Source organism: Hyaena hyaena, unplaced genomic scaffold (genome assembly GCF_003009895.1).
Source record: "Hyaena hyaena isolate Hyena2069 unplaced genomic scaffold, ASM300989v1 scaffold_444, whole genome shotgun sequence".
In the NCBI taxonomy this organism is placed as follows: Eukaryota; Metazoa; Chordata; class Mammalia; order Carnivora; family Hyaenidae; genus Hyaena; species Hyaena hyaena.
The window spans coordinates 236027-255476 of NW_024081078.1; the positions used below are offsets into that span (position 1 = coordinate 236027).

Sequence of the window (19450 nt, forward strand, 5' to 3'; positions counted from 1 at the left end):
TAATATAGCCGTAAAAGTAGCACCTTCTCTTCTTCACTAGTGCTTCTTATCTATGAAACTTAGAGAAACAGTGTATGTAGTTTAAACTATTTAGACTGACTATAGTTTTAGTATTATGGGAATAATGGTAAAATGGACAATTATTAAGTATCTATTATATGCCAGACTGTTCACACAGGTGACCTTTAGTTGCTACAAGGATTCTTTGAGATTAGTAATATGAGTGCAATTGGCTAATATTAAAGTTGGTAATACTGACTCCAAATCCCATGTTCCTTGTATTAGTTACAGGTATGCTAACAGGTAGTTTGATGCTACAATGTTTCTGAACTTACAACTGAAACCTTTGCCATTACTTTTTGTAAATCTCTTGCCTTATACATTTATCAGAATATAATGGAAGAAGGACTAAAAATTAAAACCCTAGGAAAACCTGCTGATATGCTCCACAAAGCATACGTAAAGATAGATCTGTTTTGTCCTGAATACTTTTGAACACTCTTTCTTTTGTTAACTTAATAGCTGGCAAAACTATTTATAACTAGGAAAGAAACATACACATTTTAAGACACATTCTTCAACATTTTTTTTTGTTTTTAATTGAAGTATAATAGACCTATTATATTAGTTTCAGCTATGTAACATAATGATTCAATATTTGCAAATATTGCAAAATGATCATCATAGTGTCAAGTTATCATCTGTCATCATACATAGTTACAAGTTTCTTTTTCTTGTAATAAGAACTTTTAAGATTTACTCTCAACAACTTTCAAAACTACAACACAGTGTTATTAACTATAGTCACCATGCTGCACTTTACATTCCCATAACTTCTTTGTTTTATATCTGGGAGTTTGTACCTTTTGACCTTCTTTAACCCATATCACCCATTCCCTACCCCCAACTTCTAGCAACCTCCAATCTTTCCTCTGTTCCTATGAGCTCAGTTTTTGTTTTAGATTTCTCCTATAAATGAGATTGTACGGTATTTGTCTTTCTATTTGACTTATTTTGCTTAGCATAATGTCCTTTAGGCAAATCCATGTTGTCACAGATGGCAAGATTTCACTCTTTTTTATGGCTGAATCATTTCCATTGTATATGTATATATCACATTTTCTTTATCCATTCATCCATCAATGGACACTTAAGTTGCTTCCAGATATTAACTATTGTAAATAATGCTGCAATGAACATGAGGATGCATGTATCTTTTTCAGGGAGTGTTTTTGTTTTCTTCTGATAAATGCCCTGAAGTAGAATTGCTAGATCATATGGTAGTTCTATTTTTAATTTTTTGAGGAACCTCCATACTGTTGTCCATAGTGGCTGCACCAATTTCCATTCCAAGTAATAGTGCATGAGAGTGCCTGCCCTTTTCTCCACAGCCTCACCAGCACTTGTTGTTTCTTGGTTTTTTTTTTTTATAATAGACTTTCTAAGAGGTGTGAAGTGATGTCTTACTGTAGTTTTGATTTGCATTTCTCTGATGATTAGTGATGTTGAGCACCTTTTCATATTTATGTTGATCCTTTGTGTATTTTCTTCAGAAAATGCCTATTCAGATCCAGTGCCCATTTTTTAATTGCTTTTCTTTGCTATTCAGTTGTATATGTTCTTTATATGTTTTTAATATTAATCCCTTATAATGTACATAATTTGCAAATATTTTCTCCCATTGGGTAGGTAGACTTTCATTTTATTGATTGTTTCCTTTGCTGTGCAGAAGCTTTTTAATTGTCATGGTCCCACTTGTTTATTTTTGCTTCTGTTGCTTTTGCTTTTGGGGTCAAATCTAAAAAAGAATGTTGACAAGACAGATGTTGAGTAACTTACCATCTGTGTTTCCTTGTATGGGTTTTTATGGTTTCAGGTGTTACATTCAGATCTTTAATCCATTTTGAGTTTATCTTTGTGTAAGGTGGAAGAGCGTGGTCCAGTTTAATTCTTTCACATGTGGCTGTCTTGTTTTACCTACACCATTTATGGAAGAGACTCTTCTTTGCCCATTGTATATTCTTGGCTTCTTTTTCATTAATTAATCGACCATATGTATGTGGATTAAGGGGTTTCTGATAAGTAGCAAAAGAATAGGAATATTTAAGTTGTTTTTCTAGTTCTTCCAGTTGGACATTGGAAAGAGTGACTGTTCCATTCCTTTACTCATGACTAGCTGCTTCTCTGCCTCAGATTACCTTGACACATGCCCTTTTCAGGTGGCTTTTACCTTTGGGAGCACAGTAAAAGCCTTTTACCACCAAGTTATATTTTGCAAAGTAGTTGTGGGGACTTCATTGATTTTTGCATTCAGTTTTCTGTACAAATAATAAGTCAATAGGTATCCAACCCTTTCCATATATAAGGAAGGGCCAAAGTCCATTATGATGTTAAAATTAAATATTCTATAATGTACCTAATTGAAACACAGTTAAGGCACTCCAGACAGAGATGGAAATTATCTTATTGGTGTTACATTGGTTTTTGCTTTCTGTGACTTCTAGGTGGTGACCTTTTGGGCTTTCCTTTTCTTGGTGTGTTAAATGATCTCCTATTAGACCCACGTGTGGAGTTCTGATTGGTCTGCACTGTTCAACTGGTCTCTTTACTCTTGTAAAATGTAACCATGTACTTTGTTGCTGATTCTTTATTTTTTAACATAAATTTCAATCTCTATCAAAGTAATATATATGTATATACAAGGTATATAACACTTTATGTATATATATTTGAAATCATACAAACATAATAACAAAAATTTCTGGCCAGTTCCTATCCCACTCTTCTCTAATTCCCACTCTTCAAAGACACTCACTTGTAATTCTGTTAGGTAATTGTTCTGCTATTTACCTATATTTTAAAACAACATTCTTACTCTCCTATTCCTTGATTTGTCAATTTTATATTAACTGTTGTAAAAGATGAAGATTTAGCTCTTTTAACCTGTAACATGCCCTTCTTTCTTCCGTCCACCTGCCTTCACCCAGTCTCCCAGTAGAGTTCTATTGCACTTTTTTATTAAAGCAATATTTAGTGTTACTAAGTATTTTTCACAACTGAGCCATGCATACTCTAATTAGATTATTTTTTGGAGTTAATAATGCCTCTTTTTATGATTTTTAGAGACTTTCACTTACCTGTTCTCCAACTTTCTGAGAATTCTAAATGTTCTTTCAATTTAGTCAAATATATCCTTCTTCCCTGCTTTACCCCTTCCTTCCTTCCTTCCTTCCCTCCTTTGCTCCTTCCTTCCTTCCTTCCTTCCTTCCTTCCTTCCTTCCTTCCTTCCTTCCTCTTTCTGTTTTTCTTCTTTCTTTCTGCATAAATCCTTTATGGAGCTTTCTGTCCTTTTGTTTCACTCTTGATTATTTGCTTTCTAGGCTCAAATTTTCCTATATCAGAACCCTAGAGAGTCCTTTATTCTTTCTCCTGTGTTAGGCCTTCTGTTTTCTCGATATTATATCTTGATTTTTACTCTCATTTTCTTGCACCATATCCTCTGGTAGCTTCCTGAAAAAAGGTGATAGGGATTAAATTTGCGTATTTTAATTTTACTCTCTAAAGTGATTACTAATTTGATTTGGCTGAGAATTCTTGGTAGGAAAACCTTTCCCTCAGAACTATGAAGATATTTCTCCATTGCCTAGTTTTGCTGCAGAGAAGATATTTTGATTCCCAAGCATTTGGATGTAACTCGCCGTTTCCCTGTGGAAATTTCTTATTTTCCACAGAGAAAGGTTTGTTATAAAACCTATAACATTTTATTCTGTAATCATGATTTCATCTTCAATATATTTTTTCATATTAGAATATTTTGTTTTTGTTTTTTTTTAGAATATTTATTTTGTTATAGCATCCTTTTTTTGTTTCACAGACGTCTTTTTATGTCTGTTTGAGTCATTTTCCAGTTTAAATTTTCACACATTTAAATGTTTATGTTTAAGATGTTCATGTATTTATTATTTTTAATAGGTAACACATGTACATGGTAAACCATTCAAACAATAAAAAGATATTCAGTGGTAAGTGAGCCTTCCTTCCTTCCTTGACACCTGCCACCCAATTTCCAACACCAAAGTCTTCTCTTTTAGCCCAGGAAGTGTCCTTTACAAGGATCCTACTCTCCTGCTGGGAGGTGTGTAAGCTAGGTCCCAGGTAGGCAAAAAGGCTAAGAGTTTCCAGTGTTAGTAGGTTGATTATCATAATTCCTCTTTTCATTATGACACTTTGCTCCCACTTTTGACTGTGTGAACTTAAAAGACCTCTCTGGTCCATTGGTTCCAGGGAGGGCTGTTACTATAGTCTTCTCTTGGGATCCCAGAGAGGAATAGCCACATGACTGGGTTAGGAAGTATAAAGGGAATCTGGAGGTCTGGATGCTTTTTATAGAGGCTTTGAAACAACTACCTGTTTTTAGCCCCAACCTTCATATTACATTTTAGAGGGAACAAGTTCCTTCAATTTCTGAATCTTTTCTGTGGTTATGCAGTCTTCTGCATAATCAATTTCAGATGTTTGGTCCCCCGCAGTCTTACTTTTAGGTATGAAATGGCCCATTACAATCCAAAGGAAAATATTTCTCATTCCATCATCTCAATTAAAGCTTCTCTGCTTTCCCTGCTGAGTTGACTGGATAGCCAACAGTTGGCTAGGGAGATCTGGTAAACTGTTCCAGTTTTCTTCCTTCTGCTTTTTTTCTCTCTGGTTCAAGCTCCTTCAAGGTGAGAGAACAAAGAGGGGGAAGTAGAGAATGAAAGAGAAAGCCCTTTTAACTTAACATAGACTGTTAGTAGTTCTGTCTTGGTTCTTGTACCCATTGTCATCACAGTCATTCAAGTGCTTGCTCTATCTTATGGACCAATATTTTGGGGGGCGAGGGGGGTTGGAGTTCCTTCTGCAGAGATCTTGACACTGAATCACCCTTCTTCTGTGCCTGCCTCCCTTACCTCCCCACCTCCATCCTGTGGTCTACCCACAGAACCTCTATCTGCTGGTATTCATGGCCCTGGAAAGTAGCCATCTTGGGCAATGTTTTCCTACTTCTTTTATACCTATCTATTTCTCAGTGTCAGCCATGGAAACTTAGGACAATCCCCCCAATTTACTCTCCTCTTACCCAGCTACCATGGATCTTTGTAGCCAGAAGCCTGTCCTCATTTTTCCAAATGCAGTCAGTTATCATGATCTATGCTTCTAAACTCCCAAGGACAGAAGCTAAGAAACCTCTCTTGCTTTGTGCCTGTTATAGTAGAGGGTTGCCCTATGAACTTCTGTACCATTTGGAGAGCATCTTTTCAATCTTTTTAAGAAATTCTCTGGGGGACTCTTATTTCATTTCTTTACACACAAATGCATTACAAAGTCTTCATCTGGAGAACTCTTAATGGTTTTCTTATTTAGACCACTGGGGATAAACATTCCTGGGCCAGTTTGCTAACTTGCTAATGAGTTCTATTTGGATATGTCTATCTTTATATATATATATATATTTGTTTCAGTCCAAGTCTATTTTTTGCCCTTCTTTACTCTGTGGTAGATGTCCAGGAGGCTATTCTCTATAACTTGAGTCTCTTGGAGCTGATTTCCAACATCCAGTTGGATTTGGCCAGTAAGAAATCAGTGATGAAATGAGAGGAGAGAAAGGTAAGAATATTTATTTCCTCTTTCTCCTGTAATGTCTCCTGTGACTATAGCTCCTACAATGTGGTTTCTCCTCCTCTGTGTCAATTCTCCCTGGCATCCTGGAACACTATTGAAGAACACTACTGCTTCAACATTATTGGTTGTAATTGCTTCCCCCTATTGAAGTCTCTAGGCGTCTCACCATTCTTGCTTATTACTTTAACCCTGCCCAAAACTTATGTAGGTTTTTGCTTCATTGGAGTCTTTTCATGTAAATGGTTTGGAGAGAATCTGTTTCCTACCATGATCCTGACTGACACAATAGGAGGTCTTAGTATAATGGAAAATAAAACTGTAGTCTTAGAATTTGAAATAAGATTTGTCACCAATTGAGATGAACTGCATTGCAGGAAGGAAGGATGGAAATAATCAATTGCCAGATGCTGGGAACCACCACATCCTAGTCCCTTAGCACATGAAAACAAAAGTTTTCTTCATACACACATGCAGCCAAAGTGCTGCTCCAGGCAATGCCTTGGTTACGGAAGGCAGAATGCATAATTACAAATTAAGATTTTCTTAGCTTTCAAAGCGAAATGGTCACAGTATTCAGTAACCCATTTAGTATCCATCATTTTGTTGAGATGAATTTGTTTCTCTATTGACCAATCATATTATGGAAGGATTGATATCTTTATAGTCCTCACCCATTTTTCTCAGCTTTGAGGAAAGGAAAAGGTCCATCCATCTCTTGTTTCACAAGCAAAGCTCTTGTTCCATGTAGGTTCATGAAGTTAATCTTCTGTATTAAATTCTGTCTGCTCCTGAGAATGTCCCCACTACTTTGGACATTTGCATAAGAAAAAAAGAAAAGGAATTAAAAAAAGAAATCTAGGATATCAGCTTTGGGGAAGGTGAGGAGGAGAAGCAGAACCAGCCACCTGTTAAATGGCTCAGGTTGTACAGCAACAAGTCTATGAGGTTCCTGGTGAATCTTGAGAAATATGCAGTGTGTGAGGGAGATGATCTCTCCTATTGCCCCCCAAGGACTGAACAGTAATGACTTCAACAGGTGTTCAGAAGCTTTTGCCAAAAGGAAAAATAGTTAAATGCTGCAGGGTAAAATTTTAGAGGCTATGTACAAATCATCTTGTCTATTTGATAGATGTTATGAGCATGTGCTCTTGGAGAAATTGGTTTATTTTCAAAAGACTAAATTAATCATAGAGTTGTGATACAACCTAGCATGCTTAATTTATCTCAAATACATCAGTACGTATCAGTTGCAAAGGAAATAAATGCACATATTTATGTTTAATAATGACTTTTCCTAGATACAAATTAAGTAAGTGTACATAAACTACAAATAAATGTCATTAATTCAGGAATTTAGTGGGGGGAAGTCAGTGGATAGAAAAAATTCTCTATTATTTATGTCACTTAGATTGTTAAGCTATTGAGAAGAAGGGCTGTGTTTCATCTTTCTTTGAATCTGCTTCTGTACCCAACACATAGCAGGTACAAATGTCCATTAGATTTTTTTTCATGCAGTTCTGATGGCTATTTTTCATCACTCTTCCAATAAAAGTAACTTCTAGGAGCTACTAAAATAGCTGGGCTTGGGAAAGGACTAAATTTTGTAAAAATTGTTTAAGGGCATATTATTTAAATTGCTTTCTTTAGCTTACCACTTCAAAGATCTATATAAATATGCCAAGGTTCTTTATTTATTGTTAAATTACTTTATTTAACATACTTTTTGCAAATTAGTTATTGAACTTAATGGTTCAGTAGTTATAAAATGCTTCTGATTAGTAGATATATTATAATTCAGCTTGGCACATAGGGTTTGTAAAACTTCTTAACATAACATTTGCCAAGTGTCTTTTATGTATTTAAAAGAACATTTATTATGAACTTAGTATGTACCAGGTATACTTTGACTACATGTTTGGGTTAGAGATGAAGGCCAAGAAGAGACTTATGTTTTCATGGAGCTTAAAATTGTGTGTGTGTGTGTGTGGGTGGGTGGGTGTGTAATACAGATCAATAAGATAAACATGGTATTGTGGTGTAATAGGATCACAGCAGTATAGGGGAAGAGCAAGTTTTTAGGTAACAACCCCATCTTTCAGAGTGAGAACAGGATGACTTTTAGAAGGAGACCATCTTTTAGCTGAGAGTGGGGAATGAGTGGGAGTTGGCCAGGCAAAGAGAGCATGGAGAAGGCAGGGACTGGGATCCAGGCAGAGGAAATCATACATGCAAGATCAGGGACCTCAGGGTGTCTGAGATACAGTGCACAACAAAACAAGTGAGAAATGATGTCTTCTGTCTTAATAAAATTCCTACACTCACTGACAATAGTGTTGGTAATAACGTTAGCAATGCCATTGACAATAAGTGTAGTGACTTTTAGAACTAGTGACAGCATTTACTAAGTGTTATGTTCCAGGTACTATAGTAAGTACTTCTTATGTATTATTTTGTTGAATCCTCACAATAGCCATATGAGGCAGTTACTGAGATTGTCATCTTATATAGATAGGGAGATTCCTGATCAGTGAGTTTATGAAACAGGCCCAACATGGCAATAAACTATGGAGTCCGGACCCAGGCAGCCCTCTTTCACTTTGAGCCCATTCTCTTAATCACTATACTTGTCTTCCTAGGTTAATAAATTAATAAAGCAACTTCAAGCACAAAATTCACTCCCAGTTAACAGTTTGCACTTCAAGAAATTTAATTTTAAAAATCAAAAAATATAGGTTATTTTCAACTCTGCTTTTCTTTCAGTCAGACAGTTCTTTCATGTTAAATAATGAATTGGCTTCAAATACTAAATGTAAACATGTTAAATAATATAAAACATACATGGGCACAATACATAATTTTCAAATATGATTCTCGGAGAACTAACAAGTCTATATACATTGAATATGCATGATTATTGCTATGTCTTAGAGATAAGAAAAACTAGTATATTGTCTTAGGATTTTAGAGAAGTCTCTCTGAACTGTGGTTATTTGAAAAAAGCCCAATACTAAAAAGCCATGCATGGTGCTATTTTCAACCTTACAGGCAAAACTTGGCTTCTGGGTGTTTGACATCTCAAATCCCCTATAAGTTCCTCACTGTGATCCAGCTTGGTCTGTTTACCAAATCTAAATCTCTGGAAAATTTGTTCCTGCAGAAGATCTAGAAAAGATGATTTATTTTGATGCTGCACATTTGTCATTCACCTCCACCTTCCCTTCCCAGGGTCTCACTAAGGTTTCCATCATCAGTTCTGACACCACTGGGAATATCCCTTCTCCTTTGGTTGCCTGTTCACTTTCTTTCTGTCCTTTCTCTTAACTCCTTTATCTCTCTATGTAATTCTGGTTTACCATTTGTGTGTGTGTGTGTGTGTGTGTGTGTGTGTGTGTGTGTGTGTATACTTCCCAATTCTATCTCCTTCCACTTTATTTTCCTCTTGTCTCCCCTTCATTTCCACCATTTACTTTCTGCTTCACTTTTGGAAAGTAATGATAAATACAGATATACAGCCTGGTGTTATCTAATTCCTTGCCTCTTTCTTCTTCCTTTTACATAGTCTAAGTTGGACTGATTCACAGCTCTGTCCTTCCTTCTTTTGTCCCCTCTCCAGCTACATTATTTCTTGCATGATACTACTCTTGGAGGAGACTGAGAGATTGCCAAGTGACCCAGGAGGCTTGACTGGTGGTGTTTTGTTTCTTAGCACTTGAGGGATAGTATTTAAATTTTATGAAGAGTGAGGTCTTATTTTGGATATCGTATATCTCCTTTGACCTGGAAAACTTCTTTGGGAAAGTGGACATTGAGATCTTCAAGTTGTGTAATGCTAAATGTTTCCTCCCTTAACTCTCTTATCTTTATACATCACAAACAAATCTGCCAATTAAAAAATGTGGTTAGTTAAAATGATGCTAGCATATCTATGTTAGAACATTAAAATTTTCCTTCATTAAATAATCTATGTTCATTAAAAAGAGTGAAAGAAAAGAACAGGAAAAATGTCTATAGTCCTCAGGGCAACAATTGTGAGTATATTTTTGGTGTTTGTTTTGTTTACTTTTTATGTGCTTCGGGGTTTTAAAAATTATGTTTTAGGAGCACCTGGTGGGTGGCTCTGTCAGTTAGGCATCCAACTTTGGCTCAGGTCATGATCTGACAGTTTGTGAGCTCGAGCCCTATATCGGGCTTGCACTGAGGGTGTGGATCCTGCTTGGGGTTATCTTTCTCTCCCTCCTTCCCTCTCTGCACCTTTCCCTGCTCATGCTCATGTACATGCTCTCTCTCAAAATAAATAAATAAACTTAAAAAAATGTTTTGTGTTGGTTTGGTTTGTGACTATTACCTTACTATCAATATTCATACAATTTTGTATCTTCTTCCTCCATTTAGTTTAATAACTTTTCCTTCACGTTTTACCATAATCTCTAGAATCATAATTTTAAAAAACTGTGTAAATATACAATATTTCTTGAAGTGCCTCGAGCATAATTTATTCAACCATTTACCAGTTGTTCCATACTTCCTAATTTTTAATGTGTGAGACTTCACTGCTCTAAGTGCTCAATTCGACCAATGCTATTTCATCCTTCAGTGACTTTCTAGGTACCCTCAGTCATCACATTGGAGTCCTATGTGAAGAGTGATTCAGGGAGAATAAGGAATGAACCACTGAAAACAATCCTGAGGCTCTTTTGAGCTTTCTTCTACTGATCTTTGTTATGATATAGTACCCAGGAACAAACTGTGAAAAAGCCTGGGAGTAAATATGATGAGAAATAGTAAAGTAAGGCAGTTAACAACATTTCCGGAAATGAAAAATACAAACCTACCGCCACAAATCTTAGTGAAAAGTTATTAATGTCCCACTCCACATGAATACGGAATGTTATCCTGGTACCAAGAGGGTGTTTTGTACAGATGTTTGTTGAAAGGATAGAGTAGTATAAAATCACTAGAGGGACTCTGATTTTATGTATGTGTGAGTTAGGACTGCAAGTAACAGAAAACAAAATTAAACTAGCTTAAACAAACATAAATATTATTAGCTCCCATGCTCGAAAATTCAGAGGAGGCGAGCTTCAGGCTGGCTTAATCCAGTAGTTCTGGCTGCTTCTCCACAGTTTGCTCAGCTGTACCCTCCTCTGTGTATTGGCTTCATCTTCAGGCTGGCTTCCTTCATGGAGGTAAAATGATTGCAGTTATTTTAAGGTTCATAGTTCTATTACATGACTTTCAGAGGAAGTGGGAACTTTTTTCTGTTTTGTTCTTTTTTTATTAAGAGCGAGAAAAATTATTTCCCAGGAGTTTTTATGTAAATCTTTCTCTGCATTTCATTGATCTAAATTATGTAACTTGACCATTCCTGAACTAATCCTTGTGGCTAGGTCGGTGACCTATGCTACTTGGTTTAGGTCTGTATTCCTGACCCAATTACTGTGGCAAAGGTGATTTAAACCACTCAGGTTTACTCCTGGAGTTAACAGTGTGGTAATTGCCCTTTATGCATATGAGTTGAATGGGGGAAGAAATGAATGCATCAAGGAAAATTGGGCCTTTATTAGGAAAAGGAAAAATGTGAATGAATGCTCTATAAATTTAATCCATATTAACTGTCATTCTGGAGCTTGCATTTAGTTTAGGGCTTGATCACTGGAAAAATGCTGAAAACTTAAACGTTCACAAAAGGGAATAGATAAATCATGTGTAAAATATAATTATGATAAAAATGGAGTTATTGAATCTTTTATTGAGGTATAATTGACATACGTTTTATTAGTTTTATTAGTTATAGGTGTACAATGTAATGATTTAACACTTGTACACACTGCAAAATGTTCACCACAGTAAGTCTAGTTATCATTTGTTACCATAAAAAGTTACAAAGTTTTTCTATGATGAGAACTTTTAAGATCCACTCTCCCAGCAACCTTCAAATATGTACCACAATACCATTGACTAGAGTAACCCTGTTGCACAACATATCTCATAACCTATTCATCTTACAGCTGGAAGTCCTCCCCACTCCCTTCACCCATTTTACCTACTCCTGAAACCTCTTCCTCTCTGGTGACCACCACTCTTTTGTCCATATCCATGAATTCACCTTTTTTGTTTGTTTGTTTTTGGATTCCACATATAAATGAGATCATAGAGTCTCATTTTTTTGTCTGACTTATTTCATTTAACACTCTCTAGGTCCATCCATGTTGTTGCAAATGGTAAGATTCATTCCTTTTTATGGTTGAGTTGTATTCCATTGTATGTGTAGATAGGTAGATAATAGAGAGATAGATAGACAGACAGATAGATAGATAGATAGATAGATGATAGATCTGTTCATCCACTGATGGCCACTTAGGTTGTTTCCATTTCTTGACTATGGTGAATAATACTGCACTGAACATAGAGGTGCATTTATCTTTTTGAATTTATGTTTTCATTTTCTTCAAATAAATACCCAGAAGTGGAATTGCTAGATCATATGGTATTCTATTTTCTTTAAAAAAAATTTTTTAGCATTTATTCAGTTTTGATAGACAGAGAATGAGTGGGGAAGGGTCAGAGAGAGAGGGAGACATAGAATCTGAAACAAGCTCTGAGCCGTCAGCACAGAGCCCGATGTGGGGCTTGAATCCACAAACCGTGAGATCATGACCTGAACTGAAGTCAGATGTTTAACCGACTGAGCCACCCAGGCGCCCCAGTGGTATTCTATTTTTAATTGTTTGAAGAATCTTTATATTATTTTCCACAGTGGCTGTACCAATTTACATTCCCACGTTACATTCCCTTTTTTCCATATCCTCACCAGTATTTTTTATCTTTGTTTTTGATGATAACTTTCCCACTAGGTCTGAGGCAATAGTTCATTGTGGTTTTCATTAGCATTTCCCTGATTACTGATGCTGAGGATTTTTTTCATGTGCCTGTTTGCCATCTGTATGTCTTCCTTAGAAAAGTGTCTATTCAGATCCTCTGCCCAATTTTTTAATTAGAACTACCCTCTGCCCATTTTAAAAATTGGATTGTCGTTCTCTCTTTGCTATTCAGTTATATAAATTCTTTATATATTTTAGATATTTGCTCCTTATCAGGTATATGTTTTGCAAATATATTCTCCCATTCAACAGGTTGCCTTTTCATTTTATTGATGTTTTTCTTTGCTATGCAGAGACTTTTAGTCTGATGTAGCCCCACTTATTTATTTTGGCTTTTGTAGCCTTTGTTCTTTGAGTTAAATCCCAAAAAATCATCACCAAGACCAGTATCAAGGAGATTATCAGCTATGTTTTCTTCCAGAAGTTTTATGATTGAGGTCTTATGATCAAGTCTTTAATTTATTTTGAGTTAATTTTTGTGTATGACATAAGAGAGTAGTTTAGTTTCATTGTTTTGCATGTGGCTGTCCAGTTTTTCCAGCACCACTTATTAAAGAGATTATCCTTTTTCGCTGTAATTATTTTCCTCTTTTGTCTTAAGATTAATTGACTATTGTCTGGTTTCACTATTCTGTTCTAGTGATCTGCATCTGCTTTTATGGAAACATCAAGTCGTTTTGATTACTTTAGCTTTGTGGTATAGTTTGAAATCAGGGAGCATGATACCACCTGTACTATGCTTTTTCAAAATTGATTTGGCTATGTGGGATCTTTTGTAGTTTCATACAAATTTTAGGATTACTTGGTTTAGTTCTGTGAAAAATGCCGTTAGAATTTTGGTAGAGATTTCATTTAACCTGTAGATCGCTTTTACTAATATGAACATTTTAAATTGTGAACACAGGATATCTTTCCATTTAATTGTGCCTTTGATTTCTTTCATCAGTGTCTTATTATAGTTTTTGTGGACATGTCTTTCACCTTTTTGTTTAAATTTATTCTTAGGTATTTTATTGTTTTTGGTACAATTTTAAATGGGATTGTGTTCTTTTTTATTTTATTTAAATTTTAGTTAACATACAGTCTAATATTGGTTTCAGGAGTAGAATTCAGTGATTCATCACTTACATACAATACCCAGTGCTCATCACAATAAGTGCCCTCCTTAATACCCATTACCCATATAGCCCACCTCCCACCCACCTCATTCTGTCAACCCTCAGTTTGTTCTCTATCATTAAGAGTCTCTTATGGTTTGTTTCCCTCTCTTCTCCACCCCCTTCTGATATGTTCATCTGTTTTATTTCTTAAATTATACATATGAGTGAAATCATATGATATTTGTCTTTCTCTGATGAGTTATTTCACTTAGCATAATATATTCTAGCTCCATCCACATCATTGCAAATGGTAAGATTTTATTTTTTGATGGCTGAGTAATATTCCATTATATGTCTTTATCCATTCATCAGTTGATGGACATTTGGGCTCTCTCCATAGTTTGGCTATTGTTGATAATGCTGCTATAAGCATTGGGTGCAAGTAATCATTCAAATCTGTATTTGTATCCTTTGGGTAAATATCTAATAGTGCAATTGTTGGATCATAGGGAAGTTCTATTTTTAGTTTTTTGGGGAACCTCCATACTCTTTTCCAGAGTGACTGCGCCGCTTTGCATTTCTACCAACATGAAAGAGGGTTTCCCTTTCTTTGCATCCTCACCAACACTTGTTATTTCTTGTGTTATTAATTTTAGCCGTTCTGACAGGTATGAGGGGGTATCTCATCATGGTTTTGATTTGTATTTCTCTGATGATGAGTGATGTTGAACATCTTTTCATGTGTCTGTTAGCCATATGATGTCTTCTTTGGAAAAGTGTCTATTCATGTCTTCTGCCCATTTCTTAGCTGGGTTATTTGTTTTTTTGGGTGTTGAGCTTGATAAGTCCTTTATAGATTTGGGGTACTAAATAAATGGGATTGTGTTCTTAATTTTTTTGTTTTGATAGTTCATTCTTAGTGTATCGAAATATAGCAGATTTTTGTATGTTGATTTTATAACCTATAACTTGATTGAAATAGTTTTTTAAAAGTTTTTTTTTGTAGGGGCGCCTGGGTGGCTTAGTCAGTTAAGCGTCCGACTTTCGCTTAGGTCATGATCTCGCGGTTCGTGGGTTCGAGCCCCGCGTCGGGCTCTGTGCTGACTGCCAGCTCAGAGCCTGGAGCCTGTTTCAGTCTGTGACTCCCTCTCTCTCTGACCCTCCCCTGCTCATGCTGTCTCTCTCTCTCTCTCCTAGAAATAAATAAAACATTTAAAAAAAATAAATGTTTGATAGTATTTACCAGTGAAGCCATCTGGTCCTGGACTTTTGTTTGTCAGGAAGTTTTTGATTACTGATTTAATCTCCTTAGTAGCAATTGATCCATTCAGACTCTATTTGTTCATGATTCAATCTTGGAAGAGTGTATCTTTCTAGGAATGTATACATTTCTTCAAGGTTGTTCAATTTGCTGGCTTATAATTATTTATAGTAATCTCTTATGGTACTTTGTATTTATGTGGTTTCACTTGTAACTTCTTTCATTTCTGATTTTATTGACTTGAATCCCTTTTCTTGTTGAATCTAACTAATGGTTTATCTAATTTTAAATTTTTTTTGAAGAACTGGCTTATCTTTTCATTGATCTTTTCTATTGTCTTTTTAGTCTCTGTTTTATATTTTTAGTCTGATCTTTCTTATTTACTTCATTCTACCAATTTGGGACTTCATTTGTTCTTTTTCTAGTTTCTTTAGGTGTGAAGTTAAATTGTTTATTTGAGATTTCTCTTGTTTCTTGAGGTAGGCCTGTATTGCTATGAAATTTTCCCTTGAAACCACTTTTACTGCATCCCATAGATTTTAGTAAATTGTATTTCCATTTTTATTTGTATCAAGGTATTATATTGATTTTTCCTTTGATTGCTTCATTGATTGATGCATTGGTTGATGCATTGATTGTTCCATCGTATGTTATTTAATCTCCACATATTTGTGATTTTCTCAGTTTTCTCCTTGTAATTGATTTCTACTTTTATGACATTGTGGTCAGAAAGGACACGATACAATTTCAGATTTCTTAAATTTATTAAGACTTGTTTTGTAGCCTAATATATGATTATCCTGGGGAGTGCTCCATGTGCACTTGAGAAGAATGTGTTTAATGTGGCTTTTGGATGGAATGTTCTCTATTTATCTATTAAATCCATCTGATCTAATGTGTTGTTTAAGGCTCATGTTTGCTTATTGATATTCAGTATGGATGATCTATCCATTGGTGTAAGTGCAATATTAATGCCCTCTACTATTCTTATATTGCTATCAATTTCTTCCTTTAGATCTTTTAATATTTACTTTATATATTAGGTGTTCCTATGTTGGATGTATAAATATTTACAAATGTTTATCCCTTTGTGGGATTGACCCCTTTATTATTATGTAATGCTCTTTTTTTACTTTTATTACAGTGTTTGTTTTAAAGTTAATTTTATTTGATATAAGTATAGCTACCCTGGCTCTCTTTTGATTTCCATTTGTGTGAAACATATTTTTCCATTCCTTTGTTTCCAGTGTGAGTGTCTATTTCCATCAGAAGTGAGTCTCTTGTAGGCGTCATTTGGATGGTCTTGGTTTTTGTTGTGGTAGTTTGTTGGTTGTCTTATCCATTCAGCTGCTCCATGTCTTTTGATTGAAGAATTTTGTCCATTTAAATTTAAAGTTATTGTTGATAGGTACTTATTATCATTTTGTTAGTTGTTTTCTGACTGTTTTGTAGTTTCTCTCTGCTTCTTTGTTCTTCTTTTGCTCTTTTCTGTTATGGTTTGATGATTTCTAGTGTTATGGTTAGATTCCTTCCTTCTCCACCTCCTCCTCCTTTTTCTTCCTCCACCTCTTTTATCTCCTATAAATTTTTGCTTTGTGATTATCGTAAGCTCACATATAATAGCCCAATCAGTCTTTTTTAAGAAGAAAACTTAAAACTAGAAACTTAAGTTCAAATATGCTCTAAAACTATACACTTTCATTTCTCACCACACCCATGTTTTATGTTTTGATGTGACATTTTACATTAAAAATTTTTTGCATCCCTTAAATGATTATAATAATTATAGTTATTTTCAATACTTTTGTTTTTAATGTTATACTAGCTATATAACTGATTAGTTCACTACCTTTACTATATATTTATCTTTACCAATGAGATTTATACTTTCATATGCTTTCTTGTTATTAATTAATGCTCTTTATTTTCAGCTTAAGAAGGCCCTTTAACATTTTTTTTAAGTTGGAACTAGTGACAATGAACTCTTTAGCTTTTGCTTGTAGGGAGCTCCTTCAATTCTGAATGATAACCTTGTTGGGTAAAATATTCTTAGTTGGAAGCTGTTTTTCTTTCAGAGCTTTGAATATGTCATTTCATTCCTTTATGGCCTGCAAAGTTTCTGCTGAAAAATCTGCTCAGACTTCTTGTGGAGGTTACCCTGTGAGCAACAGTTTTCCTCTTGCTGTTTTAAGATTTTTTCTCTATCTTCAACTTTTGACTTCTTTTTTTTAAGTAGGCTACATGTCCAGTGTGGAGTCCAATGTAGGGCCTAAACTCATGACCTTGAGATCAAGACCTGAGCTGGAATAAAGAATTAGATGCTTAACTGACTGAGCCACCCAGGCACCCCTTGACATTTTAATTATGATATGTCTTAGTATGGATCTTTTGGGGTTCATTTTATTTGAAATTTTCTGAGTTTCCTGGATCTGGATGTATTTTTCCTTTTTCAAGGTAGGAAAGTTTTCAGCCATTATTTCTTCAAATAAGTTCTGCTTCTTTCTCTCTCTCTTGTCCTTCTGGGACCCCTATAATGCAAATGTTATATTTTTGATATTGTTCTATAGATTCCTTAAGGTATCTTCACAGTAAATTTTTTTCCCTGTTTTTCTGTTTGTGTGAGTTCCACTGTCGTATCTTCTAGATTGCTGGTCCTTTCTTCTACTTCATCTAGTTTGCTGTTGAACCTCAGTTACTGACAGCTAAAGACAGCTCTGTGACTTGTTTGATATTTTCTTATATTTTCTCTTTGTTGAGGTTCTGTTTGTGTTTATCCATTCTCCTCCCAAGTTCCATGCACATCTTTATGACCATTAATTTGAACTCTTTATCAGATAAATTATTTATCTCTGTTTCATTAAGTGTTTTTTTTTTTTTGCCTTGTAGTTTTAGCTTGTTCTTTTGTTTAGAACATAGTCCTCTATTTTCTTATTTTGCTTAATTATATGTTTCTATATAGTAGGAAACAGCTGTCTCTTCCAGTCTTCAAGAAATGGCCTTGTGTAGGAGATGGATCTTATCTTTCAACCTTGCTCTAGCTCTTGATTCTTTCTCAAACCCATGTAATTGTCTAAGAAGCCCGATACTCTTAATAGTTCCCAGTTGTTGAGGGTGTGTCAAGACCTGTCAGTGTTCCAAAGAGAGACTCTCAGTCAGCACCTAGTTTCAGGCTAATTAGAAGCCAAGCCCTTAGGCAGAAGCTTTTTTTAAAATTATTATTAATTTTTAAATTTATATCCCAGTTAGTTAGCATATAGTGCAACAATAATTTCAGGAGTAGAGTCCAGTGATTCATTCCCTATGAATAGCACTTAGTGCTCATCCCATCAGATGCCTTCCTTAGTGCCCCTTACCCATTTAGCCTATCCCCCTTCCCACAACCCCTCAAGCAACCCTGTTTGTTCTTTATATTTAAAAGTTTTTTTATGTTTTGTTCTCCTCCCTGTTCATATATTATTTTTGCTTCTCTTCCCTTATATTCATCTGTTTTTTTTTTTTTTTTTTAATCTTAAACTCCTCATATGAGTGAAGTCATATCATACTTGTCTTTCTCTGGCTGACTAATTTCACTTAGCATAATACTTTCCAATTCCATTCATGTAGTTGTAAATGGAAAGATTTCATTTTGTTTGACTGCTGAGTAATACTCCATTTTATTTATATACCACATCTTCTTTATCCATTCATCCATTGATGGACAGTTGGGCTCTTTCCATACTTCAACTATTGTTTATAGTGCTGCTATAAACATTGGGGTGCATATGCCCCTTTGAAACAGCATACCTGTATCCCTTGGGTAAATACCTAGTAGTGTAGTTTCTGGGTCATAGGATAGTTCTGTTTTTAATTTTTTAAGGAATATCCATACTGTTTTCCAGAGTGTATGTACCAGTTTGCATTCCTACCAGCAGTGCAAAAGAGATCCTCTTTCTCCTCATCCTTGCCAATATCTGCTGTTCAGGCAAGAGTTTTTAAAGCATACAAATATATCATTTCCTTGGAACCACAATCAAATTCTGCTATCCTCCAGACCAGTCAATCTAGAAATGTTCCCTGGGTGACAGTTGAAAAATTGGAGATTTAGGAAAGTGTATAAGCTCCTTTCTGGGAGATACCACTGAGCTGTAGGAAGGCCTAGGGAGAGGAAAAAGAGGTGTCCCTCTGCCTACATTTCATGAGAGCACTTCATAGCTTACAGATATGTGGCAAACCTGAAGTCTACCCTTTAGGCTGAAGCTCTACTACAAGTAAATATGCCTTTTTAACAAAAAGTCTGCCAGTGTGATTCAGTCTGCTCTCTATGTGGTGCCCTGGGGTGGTAGGTAGTCTGCAAAAATGCAAGCCTTTCTCTGGCCACCAGAGCCAGGTGATCAAGGGACATGATTTATTGTGGACTGCACATCTCCTTGGCCTTAGCAAGGCAGCTGAAAAGTGCAGGGCAGGGCCATGCCTGCCTGTCTTCACAGGGAGATAAGAAAATGCAGGGCTAGGGTGCAGCTATTTTCTTTAGCAAGCAGTGCTAGAGCACGAGGTCTGGGCAAGTCCATCAA

At 35.5% G+C, this 19450-nt stretch overlaps 1 long non-coding RNA gene across 1 annotated transcript in view; it reads left to right on the plus strand.

Annotated features, from left to right (window-relative positions):
* LOC120246022 overlaps positions 1–19450 on the plus strand; it is a 79757-nt gene that overhangs the window by 36586 nt on the left and 23721 nt on the right. The window lies entirely within an intron of this gene.